The sequence below is a fragment of the Glandiceps talaboti genome, chromosome 8 (genome assembly GCF_964340395.1).
Source record: "Glandiceps talaboti chromosome 8, keGlaTala1.1, whole genome shotgun sequence".
Classification (NCBI taxonomy): Eukaryota; Metazoa; Hemichordata; class Enteropneusta; family Spengelidae; genus Glandiceps; species Glandiceps talaboti.
Window position 1 is genome coordinate 6,808,422 of NC_135556.1, and position 7,137 is coordinate 6,815,558.

A 7,137-nucleotide genomic window follows, 5' to 3' on the forward strand; every position below is an offset into this window, starting at 1 on the left:
TTATTGCAGAGTGATTGTGGTAAAATAGATTTGCTTGTTTAAGGGCAGTGCAACACAAAAATCTACCGTATTTATGAGTTGCTCCTGAACCCTTTTCATATGTGACAGTAACCATAGACCGGTGATCACTCGGAACAAAAAGAAACGACACAAACTATGGAAATAGAGGTAAATAAAGCATTTAGCCACTTTCACCACATCAGATTTTAATCAGATTACCATAGACCCCACATGAAAACAGAACCCTTAGTTTACTGTTAAAACGTGAGTATAAACAGAGCCCCTTAGGTTTGTGTAACTTTGTAATAATCTTCTTAGTTGCCTGCAGCATGTAACTATACCCCTTAGCTTGTTGGCGTTGCATATTAAAGTAGCTAGTGGCATTTTTATGAAAATGAGAGGAAAAACTTATGAAGTGAACCGGGAAACCTCATATCATCAGAAATCATTATCACCTTATGAATTAGAACATTTAGTGTTAGGTTAAGTAACATGCTTGTTCTTCGATTTAAGATCTAGGTGTTAACACCATGGAAAAAATTTGTCTGTTTCAATCATTTATAATGTACAGTATTTATCTGAACTATTTTACTCTCCACAAATCAAAAGTTGTAATCTTTTCCAATAATTCCATAGTCCAACTAGAGATTTTGATCACCTAGCTTCTCATTGGTATAATACAGATTTTTTATTTCATTTAGTGTGGCACAAGCTGGGTTCATAAAGTTGTTACTCAAATGAGAATACTTGAATAAAACCTTGATTTAAACTATTTTAGTATCACGTTAATGACGATGTATGAAATTTGTGTTCTGGCATTGTTAGAATGGTTAGAAGGGAGGTCATGTACATTACATATAATAAATAACGATATTGTATTGTTGTGTATAAGTTGATCTTAATACCAAGTTTGATTTCAAATGATTTTGAAGTATGCTTCAGTAAGTTGAATACTGCAAGTAAATTTTAGATATGCTGCAAAAATGTACACACACACACACAAATATAAACTCAGCTTGTGCCCCTTTAAGTTAGAAATGAGATGGATATGTTGTTACTCAGTGATATTGTAATTCTCCACAACCTTTTTTCACCGACACAGCTTTAACTAATGGGTAGACTTTTTTAGTCTCTACCCTAAGGTCCAGGGATAGTCAATACATGCATACAACACATAACACTCAAGTGAAGCGATTCCAGTGTGTACTACACTCGTTTACAACCTGTAACATCCAAGTGAAGCAATTCCAGTGTGTACTACACTCATTTACAACCTGTAACACCCAAGTGAAGCGATTCCAGTGTGTACTACACTCATTTACAACCTGTAACACCCAAGTGAAGTGATTCCAGTGTGTACTACACTCATTTACAACCTGTAACACCCAAGTGAAGTGATTCCAGTGTGTGCGATATTTGTATTTGATATAGTGTTCAAATCAAGTCCAAAATTACTCGATGTTACGGGTTGTACAGTGTATTTCTTTGCAAGTCATAAAAACTAAAGTAACTGCAACTTTAACTATTTTTTCAATTATTTATGTCCATATTTTCAATTTATATTATGTAAGTGGGTGTACATGTGTGATTGTCATGCAATCAAATGCACGATGTAACACAGTTTATGTGAATAATTTATCTTTGTTGGCACACCTGTTAAGAATTAGCGAAACATGAGTAACGAGTGATGACCGGAGTGTACACACTGATGAATATTTGAGTCCAATATCTTTGTACATGTTTGTTTTGTTTGACCACTTTCTTGAAAATTCTCTATCCAACATCCCTTATAGTAACTACAGCCAATTTCATATTAGTTCACAGATGTAATTTTATCTTGGTTTTGGTAGATAAGTACCACACTTCAGACATGCTGACTCTTTACACATGGAAACAAGATGCAAGTAATATTGTAACACATTGTTACCGCTGATATGTGGAAATATATACATGTTACACTAGTCTGCTGCAGTGAGCTGGGTTTATCACAATTACTTCGATTTTGTTTTCATTTGTATTGCGTCAACGTGTCTAGAGTGTTGTTTTTGTCTACTAATATTGTATAAAGCAAGATAAAAATACATTTGTGACACAGAGTTTTGGCAAAATTAGATGAAATTTTCTGGAAAAGATTTGGAATAGTATATATCGTCTTATTTTGCAAATGCTATTAAACAAAGTATCAACACCAGTGAGACTGATCACAAGGTTTCATGTTGAGATAGACACAATAAAGATAACACACAAACATCCCCTACAGGGTGTCTGCTCTGTAGACACAATAAGGATAACACACAAACATCCCTTACACAGTGTCTGCTTTGTAGACACAATAAAGATAACACACAAACATCACTTACACAGTGTCTGCTCTGTAGACACAATAAAGATAACACACAAACATCCCTTACAGGGTGTCTGCTCTGTATTTTGTTAATAATAACAAAAACAAATATAAATGTAACAAAATGCAGAGCAAACACTGTAATCACTTGTGTTATCTTTATTGTGTCTATCTCAGGATGAAACCTTGTGGTCAGTCTCACTCATCTTGTTACATCGTTTAATAACATTTGCAAGCAAAGACGAAATTTCCTGTAAATGATACTGCTATATGAATTAAATATATCTCCTACATCATCAGAACTTGAAGATATTGATGTAGAATTGTGAGTAAGATTTTATGTACATTTTACTTTTTATGATTATTTGATGTGTTTTTGTTTTGTTGTGTTTTTAAACCTGGTGATTTGTAGCTGTGTGTAAAATACCCAGTACTGCTGATTGTCTTTCTGTTTGTTTAAAATTGTTCATTTTCAGTGTATCTGATCTGAACTCAGTCAGAAATCTATAAAATATTATTTTGAATAAAATCAAATGAATTTATCTTAAGTATTCGTGTAGAGTATTTTTTAGCATACTTGAATGTGAATGTTTATTGGTGTTATTGGTATTGCAAATATGTGTGTGTGTCTGTCTGTGTGTATGTGCATATGTATGTGTGTGTATGAATGTGTGTGTGTATGTGCGTATGTATGTATGTATGTATGTATGTATATGTGTGTGTATGTATGTGTGTGTATGTGCGTATGTATGTATGTATGTATGTATGTATGTATGTGTGTGTGTGTTTTAGCTGCAATAATTGAATGGTTTTGAGTGTTGTTTTTTTCTGTTTTTAGTCCTTTTTTGTTCCGATGTTTAAACATTGAAACAAAAACAAAACAAAATGCTACAATTATTGCAGCTGTGTGTGTATGTGTGTGTGTATGACAGACAGAGACAGAGACAGAGAGAGACTGGCAGGCAGACAGACAGACAGACAGACAGACAGACAGACAGACAGAGGGAGGGAGGGAGAGAGAGAGAGTGAATGAATGAATGTAAACAACTAAAAGTAAAAAATGCTTAGCCATATAGCTTATGCCAGTTACCAAAGTTACAGTCATTTTATAGGTAAGCATATACAAGTGGGTGCCCCAGATTTGGTAATTTCATCATGGCCGCTGACCGATCATATTCCAATGCACTACTAAGGCTATAAAGCAGTGAATAAAATGTGTGTGAAAGAAGTTTACAGTAGCGGTTAGGCATGTTTTGATTACTGGTAATTGTGCATTACAGTGTTTTTCCCCAAAGCGAGTCAAAGCTATTAAATGAACTATCAAGACCAGTGAGCCTGATCACAATGTTTCATGTTGAGATACACACCGTAAAGATAACACACAAACATCACTTACACCGCGTGGCTGTTAAAGTAGTATGTATGGTGTTACTGTTTTTATCATTAACTAAATACATAGCCCACACAGATAGTATCAAATCAAGTATCACATATTATCAACCGACTAACCCATCAATCAATCAATCAATCTATCAATCAATCAATCAATCAACGAACAAACCAATCACTCAATCTAATTAAGATTTTCTATCGCGCCAAACTCCAAAACGATAGTATGGCGTCAAAAAAGTAATCCATACCGAATGTTTGTTTCAACAGATACAGTGTCTTCAAACACCCCTGGCACACGGAAGACAATCAAACTGTGCAAGTTTGACGTTTAATGTTCAACCCTTTAAAGTGTCCTAAATTGACCCTTTCATTTATACTTGGTCTTAAAGCCAATAAACCAAACATCGCAAAGAGAAATTATCGGTTCAGTGAAATGAAATAAGAAAAACTGCAGAAACTAAGGAGATAGCCAAATACGTTGGCATGTATGATTACAAAGAATTCGAGTGGTGCAGATAATTACATGTAATTACATTTGAGCTTTGAACGTTTTGCTGAGTTTTCCTGTCGTATCAGCCGTCAATTGGTTTTCTTCTTCCTTATCCAATGTTTTGTCACCAAACGAAAACTGTGTGTCAAGTGCGTGTAACAATCCTCGCTTGAGTGAGGCCATCTTCGCTGGACCTTCTTTACCAAGTCTCATACGTGCTTCCTGGAAGGCCTTTCGGATTTCCTTGACAGGCAAACATAGCATTGGTAAGTAGGGGGAATAATCAGGAAACACGGTTTCTTGTAGCTCTTTGAAATTAGGTATACACATCACTGCATTTCGTAGTGCTTTTTTCAGGGCCGTGTCTGGATTTTGCTGACAGAACAAAACGGACAGAATAATGAGTTGATAACAAAACAGACAGAATGATGAGTTGATAACGAAAGAAAAATGTTTCTGACCGAGCCACAACATGTACCCCGACACACACACACACACACACAGAGAGAGAGAGAGAGAGAGAGAGAGAGAGAGAGAGAGAGAGAGAGAGAGAGAGAGAGAGAGAGAGAGAGAGAGAGAGAGAGAGAGAGAGAGAGAGAGAGAGAGAGAGAGAGAGAGATAGACACTTTGCCAAGCCTATAGCACTACTGAACATTATCAGTTCAGTTGTGCTAAAAAAAAACTTATAGGCCGAAGGTCTAATGAACATGTATGTCGAGCAAATTAGACGTCGACGTTTAGAACTATATTTATAGAAATGGAAACATAAAGGCTGGAAGTAACGCGACATAGACCTACATTGAAATTGTGTTTGCGCACTTGGCGTGTCAAACAGACGAAGGGGCATATACATGTACATCCATGACCAGTGACTTCATGTACTTGTGAGAATAGCTATATAGATCATATTTTGTTTGAGATATTCATAATGTTCTGTTTCCCCACCTATTTTAGCACAGTGACAATCAACAGCTAAAAAGCCCAAAAGGGGATGGGTGCAATTGTCACAGATTTGTACAAATATTGTACTTTGTATCAAAAGCGCGAGTCACATTGCCCATTACAGACTTAGCCTCCCCCCCCCCTCCCCTGGTGTCTTACATATAGTAGAACATATGTACTGCAGTTTTGACCCATTTCCCCTGTTCAACATTTGTAGATCTAGATGTTTAAATCTTGATGTACGTAGTTGTTTGACTTACCTCTTCACACGCAAGTACGACTAATGACCCTGTACTTTTGGACGAATTAACGTGTACGTAGTGTTATCATTAATGGCCAATTTCACTCCTTCCCAGGCCAGAATTGCGCTTTCTAGCAGTACATGTACAGGCCCAAATTTTATCTATCCACTATTTTCTTTCATATACCTTTGACACTTAATTTCTGGCATAGAATTTTGAAAAGTATTTTCTGACTAAAATTTAGAATTTTTACCCAAGTTTTGAAACCTAGTGCAGTGTTCATACTTATATGTTGTTGTTCTAATCGTCCTGGGTACTCTGCGCATATACTGCGCATACATATATTCCTGGCGGTGGTAACGATAGGATATCTACCAGTTTCGAAAAATAGCTCAGTTCAACTAACTTGGTACACTCAGGAAGACAGAAACATCCCCCCCCCTCTCTCTCTCTCTCTCTCTCTCTCTCTCTCTCTCTCTCTCTCTCTCTCTCTCTCTCTCTCTCTCTCTCTCTCTCTCTCTCTCTCTCTCTCTCTCTCTCTCTCTCTCTCTCTCTCTCCTTTGCGAGAGGAGGGAGATATGAATAACTTCTATGAAATTCCGATAGCATGTCTTACCCAGGGGGCGCATTGGGTTCGGAGATTCACTAATCTGCGTGGATCATGCTCCCGTAAACACATGCTGTCGGCATCTGATAGTGTGTTGTTAAAAACAGATCTAGACCCCGTTCTCAACGGATATAAATCTGAAAAGAAAAGAAAACATTTGAATTATATCAATAACATTATATAATATTATATCAATTAAAAGTGGACACTACTACAATATGACAAGCGTCGTTTTCTTTATGTCTTCTTTTCCTGAGGTACTGTCGTGATGTATAAAACCCATATTTTTGTTCGAACGCGTTCAACGACCTTCAACTTAGTATAAAACTCGTATCTCGCTATCCCATACACTGTGATCTAAAAGACTATAAAGCTGGTGGTCATCCCTTCCCTGTCTTTGATAATCTATTTACCATCAAGTTAACGATCTCAATGAATTATATATGTAACTTACCCTTTATGCCAAATGAAGACACATATCTGCTAACATAGAATAAACCCAGTGTTATCAACAGACATCGGAGAGTCATACTTGAAACTGACATGTTTGCATGCAGTGTCAATCTGCGTGATAATAAATTTATGCATACCCCATTAAACGAAGATTTTGAATAGGTTATGTTGCAGTGACAAAAATGAGGGTTTGTAACAAAACGGACCTTCAATTAAACTCATGAAACCAAAACAAATCATCGTCTGGCTCAACCCTTGAAAAATCTTACTAAAATTGCTACATTTTATCGTTTTGGCCATGGCCCGACAAATATCTCCGTTGGTATGATTTTTTGTTGAGCCAGACGATAAAATGTAGCACTGTTTTAATTTTTTTCGAGTCAGAAGACATTTTGTTTCGGGTTTTGTGATTTTTGATTGTATAATTATTCATTTCTGGTTTGCATTTGGATAAAAGTTATTTTTAACAATGTATGCTTATTACAGCACGTGTTTCGATCATTTTCGAACTACCATTCTACCGTGACGGTCATATAGATCAACTGAACTATAAGTAATCAGTAAAACTGGACTGCCATTTCAATTGGGAGGGAATATAAAATTGTGAGAAGTACCACTTGGTGTGATGGTTGTTCAAACATACGGCCGAATTTTATACCGCCTTGAT